Genomic DNA, 22,055 nt, shown 5'->3' with positions numbered 1-22,055 from the left:
AAAGAGACGTATGGATTTAGGAAAGGAAGCAGGAGTGAGGATGAAATGGCAGAAGTAAAAAGCAGGGTCAGGGGTCTGGGTTGAAAGAACACAATTGGAGTAGAGTTGAAGGTGACAGGAGATGAGTCTAGGTTTACTAGGAGAAATAGAAACAAAGTCTCTCGGGGAGGTTGGCCTTAAGTCTCACAACCACCAGATAGGTATTTCAGAAAACAAGAGGTTCACGACACATCTCTGAAAGGTTTGAGTTGCCTTATTCAGGTGTGATTATAGTGGGGGAATAGGCAAATCTACCAGAGAAGTAGCTAGGGCTCAGAGTCCTCCTAGGGGCAGCTGACGACAGGGCCAGAGCCAAGGGAACTGCTGCATCAGGAGGCCCACGAACAAATCAGGGGCATAGCCGCCTGTCACTTCCCTACCAGGAAGGAAGCCAGGTATATTACTATAACCAAGGCACACTGGGGTCTTCACTGTATGGAGAACTTGGCTCCTGCCCGCAATCCTATGGCTCCGCGTCATACACAGGAAGTAGGGCCTCTGCGCAACCAGAAATGGGAATGGGACTGAAGGAGATTCAGCCCGCAAATATCCGACCACCAGCTTCCACCTCTGCAATCTGCCACCCTGTGTCTGCTCAACGCATCACAGAAACAAGTTTTCAAGGTGAGTATACAAACGGCAGAGCAAGTTGAAGAATGAGGTCGGCATTCACAAACGGGGTCAAATCGACAGCTGGGAAGGGGTGTAGAGACAGGTAGAATTTAGATCCTGAGCCTTTAATAACCACTACCTTCTCTCAGTGCTCTCTGTTTTTAGACTCTATATAAGAACAGCTAGGGCTTCCCTGGTGGCGCCTGCCAATGCAGGGGACACGGCTTCGAGCCCCGGTCTGCGAAGATCCCACATGCCGTGCAGCAACTAAGCGCATGTGCCACAACGACTGAGCCTGCATTCCAGAGCCCGTGAGCCGCAACTACCGAAGCCCACGCGCCTACAGCCCATGCTCCGCAACAAGAGAGGCCACCGCGATGAGAAGCCCGCACACCGCAACCAAGAGTAGACCCCGCTAGCCGCAACTAGAGAAAGCCCGTGCACACCAATGAGGACCCAGTGCAGCCAAAAAAATAAATACGTAGAATAAATAAGTTCAATCAATCAATCAATCAATAAACGTAAATTAAAAACAAACAAACAAACAAAAAAACAGAACACCTAATGCAGGTGGGAAGGTGGGAGGGACACTGTAAAGGTCATCTATGCTACATGTACAAGAACCCCGAGAGCACACCAATAGGTACCACATTTTTCACTGCTGTAGCCGAGCATTCCCCCTGTACTACCACACTGTAGCACTCCCTTCCCTCGTCTACCGCTACAGTCTCTTTGGAAGGTGTTTCAGAACTCTTGTTATGAGAGTGCCAGTTGAACTGTCCTCACTTCCGTCATTTATACCAGGATTTAAGACCTTGTGGTCCGAGATCCTGTCCAGAGAGCAAGCAGGCTAAGACTCTGTCTTTGTTTCTATATTTCATCAGAAAGGGCTCTACCCCCTCTCCTAGTTCATGGTGTGAAGTGTTCTTAGCCTCTCGGGAAAGTGGGGAGAATTCAAAGGACTCTCTATGAGAATGCTAGGCTTTGTAAAACATTTCAGTTTTTTAAAAAGAAGACTCATTTTGTATTGGACTTAACAACAGTCCTATGAGATACAAAGAGAGCCAAGGATCAGTGACATGAAATGATCACCAGTAAGAATTACAACAGTCACCGCTTACCTCGTAGCATAGGGCACACTGTCCATGATCCTTAAGAAGAGTTAGTAGAAATGCCTTGCCCATCTTGCCCCTGAACCCCTTGAAAGGTACACGACTGCTGTGTTGGTGTTTAGGGGGAGCATCTCACTTACCCGGGACTGACTTCAACCTTGATTCCTCTGTAGTGATGGAGACTTCCCCGCTGATGAAAAATTCCCTGGGATTGCAACCTCCAAGCCAGACCGCTTTCCTATGGAATGACAGAGAACTTCAGAGAACTTGTCAAGATGAAACACCAGTCAGTCTGCGGGAGAAAGGGAAGAAGAGAACGATGGAAATCGTTTCTGGGAAACTATTTTTACATTATGTTTTGTTTGTTCCTGGTAAATAAACTGAAATCTTCTTAACATTCAAACAAAATCTAAACCACTAAATTCAACAACACAGGAGTATAACTTTTGAAAAAAATTTCTTTGGCTGCGCAGCATGTGGGATCTTAGCTCCCCAACCAGGGATTGAACCCACGCCTGCTGCATTGGAAGCGCAGAGTCTTCACCACTGGACCACCAGGGAAGTCCCAGGAATAGAACTTTTAAAGGAGAAGGTGTAAACCCCTGGGTTATATGAACTGGAGATTTTTAGTAAGAAGTCAATAGATCTTTTGTTAGGCACATTTTATGTTAGGCTGTCTCCCTGCACAGGACGCAGGCGCCTTGAAAATGGAAATCACATCCCTCTATAGTACGTCCCTCTTCTTTCTGCTTTGCAGTTTGCTGCTCCACTTGTTCAACCCCACCTAGTAATAACCTATACTTCCCTTGTTCCTGTTTTCCCATCTGGAAAACAGACAAAAGGCAACCAAACAACGCAAAGGTCTCAACAAATAAGGGATACCCAAAACCAGAGATGGCCAGAACTTCTGTATCCCTCATGAAACCTAGCCCGGTGTTCAATACTTAGGTATCATTAATACATGCGTGTTGACTGAAACAGTTGAAACGCAATTCTTCCACTTCCCAGTTTAGTTTTAGTCCTCATACAAAACCTGATCATCAAATTCCTTAATGCTAGGAATCACAGTGAAAAATAATTTCTCAACTGACTTCTGTCAGATGAGTGAGAACTAAGGTTAATTCAGTGTATCTGAAGCATAGAAAGTGAGGGCAAACGTGGCACAAGATGGGGCTAGAGAAGCAGAGAGGATTCTAGAGCACGCAGAGTCTTAAAGGCCACCAGTGTGTTTTCTATTCTCAAAACAATGTTTGTGAGCGATGTTTATGAGCAATGTTCCAACTTGCTTTGAAGGTTTCTTGTGTGAAGAATGGATTGGAGGGAAACAAGATATATGGACACTAGTTAGGACCTAATCGCAACAGACAGGCAAGTTCAGTATTAGGATGTTGAGGGAGAGCTGACAGATTCCAAAGAAATTCAGTAGATAAACTGAGGCGGGCTTAATGGGGCATGAGATGGAGGAAAGGAAGGTCTTAGGGAATTAAAGGGTTTACTGCACACATGAGCAGAGTCTCAAAATTAATCATTTGAACGTACAGAGGTGGATCTCCCAAATGACACCGGTTAGGAAGCAACGGTACGCCCTTTAGAATTCCTAGAGACAGCACAAATCAACTGTTTCGATGGAAAATTCGAGGGGACCCTTGATTTCCATGGGAATATAGAGAAAAGAGACACTGATCTGGCTTGCAGGTATTTAGGAAGTTGTTAGCCTGACATCACATACTAGTCTCATGTAAGTAGGCCGTCTGAAGTATGAAGCTTAGGGGAAAAACCTTGAAGAAAACTTAAAAGCTTAAGCCACACCTCTATACTACACCACCTTTCACAGTTTCTTCTCAGATAAGCAGCATCCCCATCAGTGAAGAAACTCACATCTCATAATAGGAACAACAGGCCTAAAAATTAAATGTGTGTCTTTGGAGGTCCCATCTATGCGATATCTTCCTGGTACCAGAAAAGTCCCCAGGAAGATCGATCTTTGCACCCCTGAAAGCTTACCACCAAGGAAAATGACTAGGTCCATAGATTTCCTCCCTCAAACCAGCCTACCTCACATATAAATCACTAGCAACTCAGCCCTTAACTCACATTATCACAGTCACAAGAGTGGTTAGGGAGAAAAGCACTAACCAGGGGAACTAACACAGAGGCAATCCAGGCCAAGCTGGGCTGGTGGCAGATATCTGCTCCTTACGCTCGGGTGCATAATGCGACTCACCACAATGCCTTTTTCACAGACCCTTTTTAAAGTTTCTCCACAAAATCCAACAGCTCAAGTTAGTTCATGACGCTTCAAGGTAAACAATCGTCAAGAGAAAAACATGCAATATGTCTTACAATGTTGGATTCCTTACAAATAGGACAAGGAAATAACCATGTAGACAAAACCAGAGCATTTGAAAACATCTGCGTTCTACAAACATACCAGTGAATGCTATAAATAAGGTAATATGACATAAAACAAAATGAAAACTAGATGTGAGACTGTTCTCTTCAGTGTACAGACTTCATGGCAGTTGCTGCACGATCTAGCTACTTATATCTACAACTCTCTGTTCTGTTAATACAAAATGAGGCCCAAGTGTGTCAACTTGTTTCCCACAGAAACCAAAAAACCTACATGCATCTCTTTTCTCCGGTGCCCTTTCACCTTACCTGCTCCCAGTTCTCCACCAATGTCCTCCTCTTTCTCTAATTATTCTCCTCTTCATTGTGCTTGGCCTTGCACCCAAGCATGCAAGACAGAGAGTCCTAGAGGTCCGAGATTCTAGAGGGGCTGTTTGCAAGGGGGAGGAGATTACGGTAACTGCCACACTGTATATTCTTCTGTGCAAAGAAAGAGGGACAGTGTTCAGAATGTCTCTCACATATAAAAAGAGCTGGATGGCAGGATACCTGTGTGGCCCAAGGAACTAGAGCTAGCAAATCATGGGCAAAACAATTGCAACCAAAGGCTGGAAGAGGAAAGGTCTGCAACCAGCTCTGTCTCCTAGCTCTCTGGTATTTGCTGCCAATGGGCAGAGTCTATTTCGTGAAGCATCAAGCACTGAAAAGAAGACTCCTGCTGCTGGAAGTTGACAGGAAGGAACATCCAATGCAAGACCAAGGCTTGTCCTAGAAGCAATGCCCATAATGGAAGAAAAAAAAAAAAAAAAAAAGAAAGCGGAAGAGAAATGTTAAGTCGCAAGTCCAACCTGGCCCCCAGCCTAGCCCAGCCCAAGGAAGGTAGGAGTCAAGGAGAAGAAACTAAAAGAGAAGAGCCTTGGACCACAACATTCTCCACAGGGTACACTCAACAAACTTCACCCTGCTCTTTAACCAAGTTACAACTGTAATAGTTCAAACTACATGGCTCTTTCCTTCCTAAGGATACTAGTTAAATAAGATCTATATAGCTCTAAGTATATGATACATAAAATAGAATACTCTGTAGAATATAAGTAACTGTTAGTTAATTATATTAATGAACGTCTGTAAGAAATGTTGCAATGATTTCCCTAATGGAAGAGCCTGGGGGAGGTAAATCTGTCTTCTAGGATTTCCTCCCCAGAGCTCAGAAATTGAGGGGTTGTTTTAGCTCTCCTACGCTCTCTTCACCCAAGCCCGCCCTCCTGTTGGGGATCGGACCTCCCTATTGGCTAGCTCATACCTTTCAACTGCCTGCTTTGTGACATCACTCTCCTACCAAACCTACTACCACTTGGTAGAGGTCTTGGGGTTTCCGTGGAGCCGTTTGGACCAGTAACCAGTGACCTTTGTACTGGACACGTGCGCCGTTCAGCTGCAGCCACTCAGACATCCTCTAGTGTTGTCTCCTCATCCCTTGTACCTGCAGTTGATGTCTCCTCTTCTCTGACCATGTCAGGTAAGAAAAGAAACTTTGGAAAGTTTTGCGTTCGATTTCTTTTGCCCCTAAATTGAGGAGGAGATTCAAAATAGCGTGGAATAATGAGGGAAAGTATTGAACTACAAGTCTGGAGACCTAATTTCAGTTTTGACTTTGACGTTTACTGTCTGTGTGACTTTGGACAAATCACTGACTGCCTCACAAAGCCTGCTGCTTTCCTTATCTGTTACGTTAGGATACCACATTGGGTTGATCACTCTGATCCCCTTCTTTTCCAATATTGAGCCTTAAAGGGTACCCATGTAGAAAATGAAATCAGAGACTTCTCAAAAGAGTGTTTCAACAGAAACATAGAAAAGCCAGGTGACACAGAAAACTAGCGATATATATACCAAGATGTTTCATCTCCAATGGTCTCCCTCCACTAGTATTTCGACTAGTTGAAAAGAGAGAATAGGGAGAGAGGATGGAGAGTACTGGGCTATATAGGGAGGCACAGAGTCAAACGTAAGCAAGTTTAGGATTGTTTTCATTAGCACAGGCCAACAGGAACCAAGAGATGGGAAAAAAATATAAGAATGAAGAGGGAAAGCATAGAGGAGCTCTCAAGAAAGAGGCAGTTTGCCATGGAATGTTGATGGGAGCCAAAGATTTTAAATTAAAGCAGAAACAGCACAGAGGGAAATCTGCTCAGAGCAGGGCAAAACAAAGCTGATGGTAGCAAATCCTTACATTAACAGACTAAGAAGGAAAGTAAGGCCAGAACAGGGGATCACCAGGAAAGGCAGCCTATCAGAAAAGTCATACTCCGTTTTCTTTCTTTTATTGCCTCTCTGAATACAGCTGGCACTTGACAGTTTGGAATAGAAACATTTTAGAAGTATGTTTTAGAAATGATGCTTCCTAGAAACCAGAAACCAAAGTGGTTATCTAGGGGGCTGCTTTTCAGTGTTCTATTCTTTCTAATTTTTAAACTAGGTAGACATTTGACCAATTAAACATTTTAAATGATATCTTCTACATTGAATCAGAAGGACTATTTCCTTTGTGTGATATGTAGCTTCTAAGGCAAGGTTGCTTTTCATTTTTACAGTTATTTCCTTCCTAACACAGAGAGCACATTGATCAACAGCCATCGTTCGCTTGTAGATCTTAGCTACCGGAGAAGAAAAAGAAAAAGTCAAGCCCCACATCTCTAATTCCCCATTTAGGGAATTCCCTGGCGGTCCAGCGCTTAGGACTCGGTGCTTTCACGGCCAGGGCCACGCGGCGCGGCAAAAGAAAAAAAGAAAACACAAACATCCACATTTATCTAAAACAATGTTGTGGAGTCCTTTGGATTTTCTTACATTTGAAAATCTTTTTTAATTGGATTCTAGGGATGATGGTTTTTTGAGGTCTTGGGATGTCATCTTCTTGGATGTGGAAGATGATTCTAAGTTCTAGGATAAATACAAAAACCTTCTTGATACTTTTTAAGCTTCCTTTCTGCTTATTATATGAGTTATATTCATGGACAGATATATTTCTCCTAGGCTTAATACCTGTTACTTGCTGGGTAAAAATATGAATGAGCACAATAATGAAACTCTTTTACACTTACTATTTTGCTGTCTGCTTTGTACCGGTTTTCATTGAAATACTTGTCTATATATGTTGTGGCTACCTATACATTCACATTTGTTGCATTCTGTTGCTTGTTGTGCATTTTTTACTGATTTATCGTCTCTGTCTGTATGCATTGGCTAGGAATTCATTCACCTCTATCACCTCCATCGTGTTTTTTGGTTAATAGTATTCACTAAAATAGAGTGGGCAAAATTCACTTTCATAATATTGCATGTATGGTACAGAATGTCATTTGTTAGTAAATTCATTAGGCTTTGATACTTGCCCACATACCCCAGTTTTCATTAATATCTATGGATTTCTTTTTCGTTACGTAACATGTTTTTCATGATTTTTCTTTGTCTTTCTAGAACTTATTGTATCTTCCTCCATATAAATCATACGCAATAGATCAGCTTATTCATCTATTAATTATTACTGCTATTATTATTGGTGGTGGTGTTATAACCACTTTATAGATGAGTAATCTGAAGTAATCAGATAACTTTTCTCTTTCCAAAAGCACTTAAGAAATCCACTTTCGGGTAATCATTTTGAGGTAGGATGAGAAACCAGGCTTGAAGAGGGCAAAAATGACTCTTTCAGTTCACCAGTTGGACTGAGCTATACGTCAACTCTAGGTAATAGCGTGGGAACTGCACAAGCAAAGGGAGACACTGAAGATGACAATGGTAATGGCCGTACTGTTTTCTAATGGACAAAAAAAATGCTTATATTATAAGTTCTATTTCTCCTGCTTTCTGGCACTATCATGCTCAGAGTGGAGTCCTGGCAAGGAAGTCAGGATACTTAGGTTCTGAAACCTGGTAATGACACTAACATAATGAGAGAACTTGAACAAGTCAACCCGACCTCTCTGAGCCTCAGTTTCCTTACTCGTGAAATGAGACTGAAAAAAGAGAAAGTTCTCTAAGGGCCTCCTAGTTCTAAAATGCTTCCAGTCTAGGAAATAGCATAGAAGTCAATACGAGTGCAGGCTGAAGGGAAAGACAGGGCAGGGAGAAGGTTGCTTCCAGCCTAGAGAACAATGTCTGAACCATACCACTTGGCTCTTCTGCCCATCTGTGCCCAAGATGGGAGCACAGGCAGTTAATACAGAAGAGTGGAAAACTGCTCAGTCCTTACAGCCATCATTAACTGTCTGATTTTGGGTTTCTCAGGAAGGGTCGATAGTAGAGGTGTCCTGAGAGCAAGAACCTTAAGATAATGCTGTTCCTCAAACGTAGTGAGAATTTCTCAACCTCCCTGAGTTTTTCATGACCCTCTTGTTCTTACAGAAAATTTCCAAAATCCATCTCTACTTGGAACTCTAAATTCTCTGCAGCATTCTCTTCCTGTGGTGAGCAATGCAACTTCCCTAACACGAAGTGTCTGCAACTTCTCCAGAGTCTCTGCCCCTGCCGTCAGTTCGGCATCGGCTACCGGTACCTCTTTCCAGACACTCATGGGTAGTGCCTACCTTTACCAACATTCCAGCACGACTATGTTATCTGGAGTTACTGACCACAGCCAGATCTCCACTTCAGCTCCTTCCTATCCAGGTGTTCTTGAGTGGGACATCACAGGAAGCACTGAAAAGAATTCCTCTTCACTCGGAGACTTTACTCTGGCACTCACTGACCGGCACCCAGCTGCTTCCTCCATGTTTATGGCAGCCCAGTATGATAAAACTTCAGACGCCAATAACATGGTCCCTCTATATCCATCACTTTCTGCCAGGCTTGCTCAGGGAGCACCATCTCAGATTCCAAATCAGGGGCATAGCCGCCTGTCACTTCCCTACCAGGAAGGAAGCCAGGTATATTACTATAACCAAGGCACACTGGGGTCTTCACTGTATGGAGAACTTGGCTCCTGCCCGCAATCCTATGGCTCCGCGTCATACACAGGAAGTAGGGCCTCTGCGCAACCAGAAATGGGAATGGGACTGAAGGAGATTCAGCCCACAAATATCCGACCACCAGCTTCCACCTCTGCAATCTGCCACCCTGTGTCTGCTCAACGCATCAGAGAAACAAGTTTTCAAGGTGAGTATACAAACGGCAGAGAAAGTTGAAGAATGAGGTCGGCATTCACAAATGGGGTCAAATCGACAGCTGGGAAGGGGTGTAGAGACAGGTAGAATTTAGATCCTGAGCCTTTAGTAACCACTACCTTCGCTCAGTGCCCTCTGTTTTTAGACTCTATGTAAGAACACCTAGGGCTTCCCTGGTGGCGCCGTGGTTAAGAATCCGCCTGCCAATGCAATGCGGGGGACACGGGTTCGAGCCCTGGTCTGGGAAGATCCCACATGCCGTGGAGCAACTAAGCCCATGTGCCACAACGACTGAGCCTGCATTCTAGAGCCCGTGAGCCGCAACTACCGAAGCCCACGCGCCTAGAGCGCATGCTCCGCAACAAGAGAAGCCCGCACACCGCAACCAAGAGTAGACCCCGCTAGCCGCAACTAGAGAAAGCCCGTGCACAGCAATGAAGACCCTGTGCAGCCAAAAAAATAAATACGTAGAATAAATAAGTTCAAACAATCAATCAATAAATAAACGTAAATTAAAAAAAAATAATACAAAAAGAACACCTAATGCAGGTGGGAAGGTGGCAGGGACACTGTAAAGGTCATCTATGCTACATGTACAAGAACCCCGAGAGCACACCAATAGGTACCACATTTTTCACTGCTGTAGCCGAGCATTCCCCCTGTACTACCACACTGTAGCACTCCCTTCCCTCGTCTACTGCTACAGTCTCTTTGGAAGGTGTTTCAGAACTTTTGTTATGAGAGTGCCAGTTGAAGTGTCCTCACTTCCGTCATTTATACCAGGATTTAAGACCTTGTGGTCCGAGATCCTGTCCAGAGAGCAAGCAGGCTAAGACTCTGTCTTTGTTTCTATATTTCATCAGAAAGGGCTCTACCCCCTCTCCTAGTTCATGGTGTGAAGTGTTCTTAGCCTCTCGGGAAAGTGGGGAGAATTCAAAGGACTCTCTATGAGAATGCTAGGCTTTGTAAAACATTTCAGTTTTTTAAAAAGAAGACTCATTTTGTATTGGACTTACAACAGTCCTATGAGATACAAAGAGAGCCAAGGATCAGTGACATGAAATGATCACCAGTAAGAATTACAACAGTCACCGCTTACCTCGTAGCATAGGGCACACTGTCCATGATCCTTAAGAAGAGTTAGTAGAAATGCCTTGCCCATCTTGCCCCTGAACCCCTTGAAAGGTACACGACTGCTGTGTTGGTGTTTAGGGGGAGCATCTCACTTACCCGGGACTGACTTCAACCTTGATTCCTCTGTAGTGATGGAGACTTCCCCGCTGATGAAAAATTCCCTGGGATTGCAACCTCCAAGCCAGACCGCTTTCCTATGGAATGACAGAGAACTTCAGAGAACTTGTCAAGATGAAACACCAGTCAGTCTGCGGGAGAAAGGGAAGAAGAGAACGATGGAAATCGTTTCTGGGAAACTATTTTTACATTATGTTTTGTTTGTTCCTGGTAAATAAACTGAAATCTTCTTAACATTCAAACAAAATCTAAACCACTAAATTCAACAACACAGGAGTATAACTTTTGAAAAAAATTTCTTTGGCTGCGCAGCATGTGGGATCTTAGCTCCCCAACCAGGGATTGAACCCACGCCTGCTGCATTGGAAGCGCAGAGTCTTCACCACTGGACCACCAGGGAAGTCCCAGGAATAGAACTTTTAAAGGAGAAGGTATAAACCCCTGGGTTATATGAACTGGAGATTTTTAGTAAGAAGTCAATAGATCTTTTGTTAGGCACATTTTATGTTAGGCTGTCTCCCTGCACAGGACGCAGGCGCCTTGAAAATGGAAATCACATCCCTCTATAGTACGTCCCTCTTCTTTCTGCTTTGCAGTTTGCTGCTCCACTTGTTCAACCCCACCTAGTAATAACCTATACTTCCCTTGTTCCTGTTTTCCCATCTGGAAAACAGACAAAAGGCAACCAAACAACGCAAAGGTCTCAACAAATAAGGGATACCCAAAACCAGAGATGGCCAGAACTTCTGTATCCCTCATGAAACCTAGCCCGGTGTTCAATACTTAGGTATCATTAATACATGCGTGTTGACTGAAACAGTTGAAACGCAATTCTTCCACTTCCCAGTTTAGTTTTAGTCCTCATACAAAACCTGATCATCAAATTCCTTAATGCTAGGAATCACAGTGAAAAATAATTTCTCAACTGACTTCTGTCAGATGAGTGAGAACTAAGGTTAATTCAGTGTATCTGAAGCATAGAAAGTGAGGGCAAACGTGGCACAAGATGGGGCTAGAGAAGCAGAGAGGATTCTAGAGCACGCAGAGTCTTAAAGGCCACCAGTGTGTGTTTTCTATTCTCAAAACAATGTTTGTGAGCGATGTTTATGAGCAATGTTCCAACTTGCTTTGAAGGTTTCTTGTGTGAAGAATGGATTGGAGGGAAACAAGATATATGGACACTAGTTAGGACCTAATCGCAACAGACAGGCAAGTTCAGTATTAGGATGTTGAGGAAGAGCTGACAGATTCCAGAGAAATTCAGGAGATAAACTGAAGCGGGCTTAATGGGGTATGAGATGGAGGAAAGGAAGGTCTTAGGGAATTAAAGGGTTTACTGCGCACATGAGCAGAGTCTCAACATTAATCATTTGAACGTACAGAGGTAGATCTCCCACATGACACCGGTTAGGAAGCAACGGTACGCCCTTTAGAATTCCTAGAGACAACACAAATCAACTGTTTCGATGGAAAATTCGGCGGGACCGGTGCGTTTTTTCACTCCAACTTAGTTCCAAATTCCTATTACTCACATTTTCTGTGCCAAAACAACACAGCTGGAGGAACTGAAGGGGATTCCGTTTTGGTAATTGAGGAGTGTCCCCAACACTGACAGTCCCATCTTAAAAAGCACTCCCTCTGCATTTTACCCGAGGAGCAATGGCCAGAGCCTCCCTTTGAAAACGATGGGGAGAAATCAGAACATAACACACTGTCCCTTTCAGCTACTGTGAACTGAGCCGCGAGACGACCAATACGCCCTGACACAGCGCGGACGGGCCAGCGCGCGGCGGCAACAGGGACAGGAGACAGCACAAGAGACGAAGTCCAGGCCCAGGGGCCAAGGCCTATTACCTTTCCGGCATGTGCAAAACATAAAACAGAAGCAATATTGTAACAAATTCATTAAAGACTTAAGAAAAAAAAAAAAAATCACATGCTAAAGTGCATACTCTAAAAACTATACTATATTGCTTCTATAAAACAAGCACTAAACGTCAGATACAGAAAAAACCCTTTTCGTGTCCTCACACCTAGGTCAAAATTACAAAGAGTTAATTCAGGAGACAGAAAGAGAAGGAATAAATCTGAATGAATCTGAGTCAGAACACAGTGCTATAGTATAACCTTAGGCACATTCCACAATACCCATGCCTAAACATGGCAAATTCCACAATACCCATGCCTCAACCTCCCTATCTATAAAGGAGTTAACCACACCAGCGCTAACCATTACTTGCCTCCTGGTAGCTTGTGAGTGTTAATATTACTTGTAAAAAAAAAAAAAAAAATTATTTTGTAATAAATACACAGATCATCAGTTGAAAGAAACAAGGAAAACTACAGCGTTATTATTATTGCCTTGTTACTAGAGCTAAACACCAGAAATCAACATAAAGAAGTTATGTACACCAAGAATGTAGGGTTTGAATATGTACTTTGAGAGGCAATCTTATAATTAGTTGTTGTACCTCTAATTGCTTCTCCTTTTTTTTTTTTTTTTTAATTTAAAAAAGCAATACAGGGACTTCCCTGGTGGTTCAGTGGTAAAGAATCCGCCCTGCAATGCAGGGGACGCGGGTTCGATTCCCGGTCGGGGAACTAAGATCCCACACGCCGCGGGGCAACTAAGCCCTCGCGCCAAACTACTGAGCTCGCACACCTCAATGAGGTAGCCCACGTGCAGCAAACTACAGAGCCCACGCGCTCTGGAGACTGCACGCCACAACTAGAGAGAGAAAACCCGCACGCCACAACTAGAGAGAAGCTCTCATGCTGCAACGAAGAGCCCGTGCGCCGCAATGACAAAAAAGATCCCACATGCCTTAACGAAGGTCCCGCGTGCCGCAACTAAGACCCAATACAGCCAATCAACCAATCAATCAATCAATCAATCAAGTGGGGCAGGGGGAGCAATACAGGAATTTCCCTGGCAGTCCAGTGGTTAAGACTCCAAGCTCCCAATGCAGGGGGCACGGGCTCGATCCCTGATTGGGGAACCAAGATCCCACATGTGGCACAGCGTAGCCAAAAAAAAAAAAAAAAAAAAAAAGCAACACATACCATACGGCATTTACCCCAGAGAACGCATGTTCGCACAAAAAAAGGTACACAAATGTCCACAGCATCTCTCTCAGTAATAGTCAAGAAATGGGAAAAAACTCAGATGTTCTTCAATGGGCAAGTGATTAAACAAACTGAAGTATAGCCAAACCATGGAATACTACTCAGCAATTAAAAAGAAAGCGGCACTGGGACCTCTCTGGTGTTCCAGCGGTTAAGACTCTGCACTCTCAATGCAGGGGGCCCAGGTTCCATCCCTGGTCAGGGAACTAGATCCCGCATGCTGCAACTATATACCCGCACAGCCAAATAAATAAATAAATATATATATATTTTTTTTTTAAAAAAAAGGAGCACTATTGATTCATGCAATTTGGATGACTCTCCAGGGAATTACATTGATTGAAAAAGGCCAATCCAAAAGGTTACATACTGGGAATTCCCTGGCGGGCCAGTGTTTAGCACTCAGCACTTTCACTACCTGGGCTGGGTTCAATCCTTGGTCGGGGAACTAAGATCGCATAACCGGCAGCGCAGCCAAAAACAAACTTTTTTTTAATTAAGAAAAAAAAAAAAAGGTTACACACTATATGATTTTATTCCATAGCATTCTTTTTTTTTAATTAATTAGTTAATTTATTTTATTTTTGGCTGCGTTGGGTCTTCGTTGCTGCGTGTGGGCTTTCTCTAGTTGCGGCGAGCGGGGGCTACTCTTTGTTGCAGTGCGCGGGCTTCTCGCTGCGGTGGCTTCTCTTGTTGCAGAGCACGGGCTCTAGGCACGCGGGCTTCAGTAGTTGTGGCACGTGGGCTCAGTAGTTGTGGCTCCCGGGCTCTAGAGCGCAGGCTCAGTCATTGTGGCGCATGGGCTTAGTTGCTCCGCGGCATGTGGGATCTTCCCAGACAAGGGATCAAACCCATGTCCCCTGCAATGGCAGGCAGATTCTTAACCGCTGCGCCACCAGGGAAGTCCCACATAACATTCTTGAAATGACAGGTTGCCAGGGACAGATAGGGCCGGGGGACTGGGAGATGGGCCATCTTCCCCAGGGGCTATTTTCCCTTGATCATCTGCACAAAAACTTTAGTGCAACTTTATCCACTGCACTATCAGATCATTATGATTTGGTGGGGAGTGGGGGAGCAGCAGTGGCTATAAAATGGCATCAGGAGAGATCCTGTGGGATGGAAATGTTCTGTATCTTGACTGTGTCAATGGCAATACCCAGGTTGTGACAGTATACTATGGTTCTGTAAGATGTTACCATGGGGGAAAACTGGGTAAAGGACACACAGGACCTATCTCACTATTATTTCTTACAACTGCATGTAAACCTACAATAATCTGTAAACAAAAAGCTTAATCAGAAATGAAGGCAACACATGCCTCTTGTAACAAGTAAAACAATAGCCTGTGGTCAATCTCTTTCTCTACCCGTCCCATTCCCTCCCTCTTGAGATAACCATGCAAACTCACTGCTCATACAAACAGGCATGCATTTAATACTTTCTGTTTACTGTATCAAAATGGGATCATACATACTACATTATTACCCTGCAGCCTACCTTCTTCACCCATCATCCCTATATCATAGAGACCTTAAAAAAAAAAAACTATTTTAAGTGCCAAGCAGGATGGCAGGTATAGAAAATTTTCTGACTAGGGCAAATCTGACAAATGTTTACCGTGCTAATGTGCCATAGCTCAGCCAGGTGCACTCAGTGAGAGCATAATATACAAGTAGCATTCTAAAGAGATCTGCAAAAAATGCAAGGTCTTCAGCAGCTCTTCGAGGATCCCATCCCCCTCTCTGCCTCCTCCATGGAACCATCCCATGGAGGTTTAACAGTTTAACTCCATTTGCCCCCTCCTGCTGTTTGTGCTTTTGTTGTATACTTCTGTTCTACATCTCCACAAGACATTATTATTGTCATTTATTTACAAAACAACATATAAATATAAAGGTGTATGTATCTGGGTATATGTACATATATATATTAAACACACACACAGACTTTAAGTGCTCTTTGCTCTTTCCTGCAGTTCTGTTCTTTTTTTTTTGGGGGGGGGGGGCAAGTTTTTATATTGGTAAAGTTCTGTACTACTAGAAATATAAGATTTGAAAAGAAAAATGAGACTTGAGGATTATCTGTGGAGCTTATCCTCATTCTCCTGCTGACGCATTATGTGTTTATAATTTGAGAACTGCAGATAAATACAAACTGGTCTTCTCCATACTTGCTCACTAAGGAATTCCTCATTTCTAGGAAACGTCTATTTCAAGGAAAGGAAACAAACAAAAACACCTAGTGCACTAGATGATTAAAAGGTACACATTTTATAGCCTGAGTTCGAGAAAAAAATTACCCAAGAAACGGCCTTTTTCCCTAGGAGCCAGCTTCTACTAGGGGAGTCTAGGGTTCTCTAGGCAAAGAAAAAAAACTTGCCAGTTTAAACAGAATAACAGAAACGTTCAGCCAATCAAATATACAGAACTCATCACTTGCAGTGAGGAATGAAAGGCCTGTATCAACAGAAAAAATAAATGGCACAGGCAACGTCTGGAACAGAAAACAAACAGGAGGTACTTTAAAAAGCCAAAATTGCAAAGACAGATTAACAGGGTATGAAATTACACGCCGGGCAATGCACCTGTTAAAGGAAAAGAGGCGCACACCAAGTCTGAAGTCTTAAGAATTCGGTGTTTAACATTACTTCTGCATGCTGCCCAGCAGGAAACTCGGGTCCTGGCTTAATCCACAACGCACACTTCATTTAAGGAGGTGAACTGCTTGGTCTGACTCAGTTTCTTATTCTGTAAAATGAATGCAACACAGCTGTCGTGAGTCGCCAAAGAATTCTGCACAAACGCTTTGTAACTCCAAAGTGCTGTGCAAATCAGAGCAGCCCTTCTCTCCTTCACATTCGTTTGACTTGGAATTTCAGAAGTTTAGCTGAAAATATAGACGACTCGGAAGCAAGGGACTGAGAGTGACCCACACAGGTGGACAGAAATGCAAAAACTGGAGCACCTCATACAAACCACAAGAGAACACGTTCACGTGCACACGTTATCAGTAACAGAAAACGCCACCGGTAGCAACCGTAAACCACTGAGAGGACCAGCAACGACATGTGTCCAAATCCAGCCGGCAGCACAGCCTCGTCGGCGGCAGTGCCTTAAACACAGCTCCCCGCACTCCGCGGCCTAACAAGATCCACTTTTTCCAAAAAGTTTAGCAACTTGCCAAGTACACTGGCATAGTTCACCTTTTTTAATTGCTAAGCAAACATGCAGGAGAGTTGAGACAATCAAGGGAATGTTCAGCCTTCCTCAAAAATAAGATCCAGGAAATTCACGTTTTGCTTGAACAGTTTCATGTCTAAAACTGATCACAAACCTCTGTTTGATGTTGTTTTCTCGCTGCTGGCCAATGAGCCCGGGAAAGACAACGAATTCTTTCAAACAGGGAGGGCTCTCTGCACTCTTCAGCTAAACCAGCGAGGCTTTACCACCGTCACGTTTAAAATAATGAAGAGGACGCCTCGATGGAGTTTACCGGGCTGCGCTAATCACGAGGGGCCTCGGGCGCCCAGGGCGGGCCCCAGCGCCGGTGGCCGCGGGACCGGACGCCCTCCCCGGGACCCCCCCAGGACCCCCTCCCCGGGACGCGGCCGCGGGACAGGACGCCCCCCAGAACCCCTGACCGGGACGCAGCTGCGGGACAGGACGCCCCCCAGAACCCCTGCCCGGGACGCGGCTGCGAGACAGGACGCCCCCCAGGACCCCTGCCCGGGACGCGGCCGCGGGACACGAAGCTCCCCCCTCCCCAGGAACCCCTCCCCAGAGCGCGGGCCTCGCCGCCGTCACGCGGCACCCGCCGCGCTCACCGCGGGCCGGGAAACCCCTCAGGCCGACTGACCCCCGCCCGCCGCCCAGCCTCCCTCCGGCCCGCGCCGCCCGCCGCGCTTACCGCGTTCTTCTGCATCATCTTGTCCATCTTCTGGGCAATGCGGACCACCTCGTCCTCCATGGCCCCGGCAGGCCTGCCCCGCGCCGGGCCGCGGGGGACGGGAAACGAGCGGAGCTGGCGGGGCGGCGGGTAAGCCCAGGCGTCGGCGAGGGCCCTCAGCAGGCCTGACCGAGGCGCTTCCTCACTCACGGCGACGGCGACGGCGGCGGCGGCGGCGGCGACGCTCCTCACCCGCAGGCAGCGCCAATCCAGCTCCCAGCTCGCGGGGGCGGCGCTCCTCCCCCGCAGGCAGCGCCAATCGAGCTCCCAGCTCGCGGCGGCGGCGGCGGCGCTCCTCACCCGCAGGCAGCGCCAATCCAGCTCCCAGCTCGCGGGGGCGGCGCTCCTCCACCGCAGGCAGCGCCAATCCAGCTCCCAGCTCGCGGCGGCGGCGGCGGCGGCGGCGGCGGCGCTCCTCCCCCGCAGGCAGCGCCAATCGAGCTCCCAGCTCGCGGCGGCGGCGCTCCACCCCGCAGGCAGCGCCAATCGAGCTCCCAGCTCGCGGCGGCGGCGGCGGCGGCGCTCCTCCCCAGCAGGCAGCGCCAACTGAGCTCCCAGCTCGCGGCGGCGGCGGCGCTCCTCCCCCGCAGGCAGCGCCAATCCAGCTCCCAGCTGGCGGCGGCGGCGGCGGCGCTCCTCCCCCGCAGGCAGCGCCAATCAAGCTCCCAGCTCGCGGCGGCGGCGGCGGCGCTCCTCCCCCGCAGGCAGCGCCAATCGAGCTCCCAGCTCGCGGCGGCGGCGGCGGCGGCAGCGGCGGCGGCGGCGGCGACGCTCCTCCCCCGCAGGCAGCGCCAATCGAGCTCCCAGCTCGCGGCGGCGCTCCTCCCCCGCAGGCAGCGCCAATCGAGCTCCCAGCTCTCGGCGGCGGCGGCGGCGCTCCTCCCCCACAGGCAGCTCCAATCGAGCTCCCAGCTCTGTTCTTTTTTTTTTTTTTTTTTTTGAATTTTGAGATTTTTCATTTGAAGTAAGTCTTAATGCTATTAAATTCACAAATATGCTAATTTAAATACCCAAGTCTATTATCTAACACACACATTGCAAACACAAATATCTATTCTCTCCACATGTCAGAGCCCATTCATTTCATGGTTTGGAAATGGGGAGAATAGATCCCCTTAAACTGCAAGTCAGCAGGTGTTTCTTTACAGTTAACTTCAGCAAAATTCATACAAAATATTAATTAACAATGATCTTCTTGTTAACTCACAAGGAAACACCTTCAAAGCTGCATTTTGTTAAAGTTTCTGTACTAAAATGTAGAAAAACTGAACTACACAAATATTGAAAAGTTAAAAATTCCTTAATTTTTTATTCCTGGTACCACTACCACAATTTACAGGGCAATATACCTGATGTAATGAAAAGAAAAAGAAAAAGACAAAGCTACAACAGATAAAAGACCTCAGGAATGTACATCTAATTGACACTCCATTGCATTAATCAATAGCTGCACTTTTTGCAAACTGTGGCTAGGACAGTCCTGAGCAAGAAGGGTTTCCTGTTTAAGCTGCAGTAACTTTTCTGACTATGGATCATCGTTCCTTCTGTGGCAGATTTTTACAGTTCCTCTAATGCATTCGGGACGACTGTCTCAAAGTAACCTGCAGCTTTCCTGACACCTCCTCGCTCTCTCTCCTGCCAAGAACTGTAGCCCTTTTCTTGTGAGTTTTGAGAACCTTCTGCTACCATATCCACCACTTCCACCACCAGATCCATAACCACCACCAGAGGGACTTCCCGAGCTTCTTCCACCAAAACTGCCTCCCTTCATGGGTCCATCATTTGATTGCTGTTGTCCACTATAATTTCCAAAATCATTATAGCTCCCACCACCACCATAGTTACCTCCAAAATTTCCTCTTTCATTGTAACCATCATATCCTCCACCACCGCCACCATATCCCCCATCTTGGTTTCCATATCCTGGTCCACCACCACCATAGCCTCCTCTACTACTGTAACCAGGACCACCGCCATAGTTACCACCGTCGCCTCCAAATCCGTTCTATCCACCATCACCTCCTCCATAACTACCTCTGCTGCCACCACCTCCACCACCATAGCCTCCTCTTCCACCAAGTTTCCACCACGGCCAAAGTTACCTCCACCACCTCCAAAGTTTCCTCCACGACCCATAAAGTTGCCAGATCCACCTCCACGACCTCTTTGTGATCCAGCAGATTGCGTTTCTTCTTTAGGAAGGGCCTTTTTCACTTCACAATTATGCCCATTAATAGTGTGGTATTTCTGAACAACAATTTTATCAACTGTATCATGATCATCAAAAGTTACAAAAGCAAATCCTCTCTTTTTTCCACTCTGCCTGTCTTCCATAACTTCTATGGTTTCAATCTCGCCATGCTTTTCAAAGTAGTCTCTCAAATTACATTCTTCTGTATCTTCTTTAATACCACCAACAAAAATTTTCTTCACTGTTAGATGGGCACCAGGCTTTACAGATCCTCTCTAGAACCAGCTCTCTTTGGTTCCACTACACACCCATCAACCTTGTGTGGTCGAGCACACATTGCTGCATCCACCTCTTCAACCCAAGAGTAAGTCACAAAACCAAAGCCCCTGGAACGTTTTGTTTGGGGGTCTCTTATCACCACACAATCTGTAAGTGTGCCCCATTCCTCAAAATGTTCTCTTAAGCTATCGTCTGTAGTTTCAAAGCTCAGACCACCAATAAACAGTTTTCTCAACTGTTCTGGTTCCTTTGGATCATGGCCCTCCTCCCCACCCCCCCCGGCGGCGGCGGTGGCGGCGGCGGCGGCGGCGGCGGCGGCGACGGCCGGAGTCGGGCTGGGGGCGACCGGGCGGCGGTTTTACCTCCGTTTTGAGACCGGACTCGCCTCTTCCAACTCGAGTTCAATATGGGACGGAGAGGCCAGCTCTGTTCTATGTTGGGCCATTTTACTTCAGCCTAAAAAAATTTCTTCTAGTATTCCCTAAGGTCTGCTGGGGATCAGTTTTCTTATTTTTCATTTATCTGTATTTGATTTTTTAAAATTGATTCCAATTTTCTGTTGAGATTCTCCATATTTTAATCTATTAATCCCCATCTTTTACTCTCAATATAGTCATTTTAAAGTTCTGTGCTAACTCCAGAATCTGAATTCCCTCTCAATCAATTTTTCTTGTTTTTTTTTTTTTTTTGTCTTAATTTTTAGTCACTTTTTCCTGCTTCAGGAATTTCATAATTTTTGATTGTGTGCTGGACATAGTGAATAAAAAATTCATAGAGACTGAAGATGCTATTACTTTGAACCAGAGAAGATTTACCCCTTTCTCTGTTAATCAGAGTGGCTGATCATTTCAGTCATTTCAGGAATTTTACTAGGTCAGAACTGGGTTGGAGCTTTACTTGTCTCATCCTACCTATGATTTTTCCTGATTTGTGGCCTCCCTGGATTTTTGCTGTGAGCCTGACAGGTCTTTGATTCTTCAATAAATACAGTCAGTTATTGACTTCAGTCTTTCAGATGTTTGAATTCAGCTCTTTAGGCTCTCAGTTCTCACAGCTTCAGAGTATGGCAAATGTAAGGAGAGACCAGCTATGTATTTGTTACCGTTACACTTTCTCAATGAAAATTTGTCTCATAAACACTGAAACATTGCAGATGATTTCACTTTTTCTGACTCAGCCCCCTTCTTGGGGATGGCACTTCTGGGTTTTTACTGTGAGTCTGGTAGGTCTCTGATTCCTCACTTTGGAAAGTTCTCTCCCTCAGGCATTAGGTATTTAAGCTTCCTGCTTTCTATAGGTTCAAAAACTGGCAAATGTCTTGAAGAGGAGACCTAATGATTGTCACAGGCCCCTTTATCTAGCGGGATTTGGTTTGTTCGTGCCATGACTGTGCAGGAAATTTCACTCTGCTTTCTTGGCTCAGTCCCCCATCATCCTGTACCACCCTGACACTAAGGAAATGTCCTGTGGGGGAAATCGGCTTGACATTCTGCTAGATTTCACTCCATCATGCCAGCAAATGAGTTCATCAAAAGGTATGGTGATTTCTCTTTTCCAGTGGAGTATGTCTCCCTACACCAAACCCCTGCTCCAAATCTCTAAATGTCCCTCTCTAGCATACTAGTTGATATTGTTTCTTGATTGCTTCCTTAGCTCGATGATCCTTTATTCAAGTTTGTTTGCTCGTTGCAGCAGGAGTGATGGCCTGTGCCTACCTAGTGCAGGCATATTATTATGGAGATATGGCTTTGGTCCCAGACACCACAATAAGGAGAATATCATAAGAAAGCAAGTCACACGAGTTGTTTGGTTTCCCAGTGCATGTAAAAGTTATGTTTATGCTATACTGTAGTCTATTAAGTGTGCAATAGCATTATGTCTAAAAAAAGTACATATCTTAATTTGAAAGCAGACTTTAAGAATGCTACCCATCATCTGAGCCTTCAGCAAGCTGTAATCTTTTTGCAATAGTAACATCAA

The 22,055-nt window shown here is 45.5% G+C and overlaps 1 long non-coding RNA gene and 1 pseudogene across 5 annotated transcripts in view; both read right to left on the bottom strand.

The window, feature by feature from the left end:
* The window catches only part of LOC309654238, a 45,625-nt gene that overhangs the window by 23,462 nt on the left and 108 nt on the right, over positions 1-22,055 (bottom strand). For 2 of the 4 annotated variants that reach the window (XR_014260066.1, XR_014260067.1), the window contains exon 1: positions 1,904-2,049. This is a non-coding gene — a long non-coding RNA (uncharacterized lncRNA). Of the gene's footprint in view, positions 1-1,903; positions 2,050-10,510; positions 10,609-22,055 lie in introns of those variants that run through there. The other 2 variants (XR_014260064.1, XR_014260065.1) reach the window with 2 other exon arrangements.
* On the bottom strand, positions 12,660-21,898 carry LOC309654240 (heterogeneous nuclear ribonucleoprotein A3 pseudogene; annotated as a pseudogene). Its single transcript has 3 exons — positions 21,873-21,898; positions 19,759-20,410; positions 12,660-12,685 (listed from the first exon to the last, which is right to left on the bottom strand). The product of its transcript is annotated as a heterogeneous nuclear ribonucleoprotein A3 pseudogene (transcript).

This window comes from Balaenoptera physalus (assembly GCF_965194825.1).
Source record: "Balaenoptera physalus genome assembly, contig: HAP1_SCAFFOLD_2370, whole genome shotgun sequence".
Taxonomy (NCBI): Eukaryota; Metazoa; Chordata; class Mammalia; order Artiodactyla; family Balaenopteridae; genus Balaenoptera; species Balaenoptera physalus.
The sequence above is the reverse complement of the archived record's forward strand: the minus strand, read 5'-3'. Positions and strand labels throughout refer to the sequence as shown.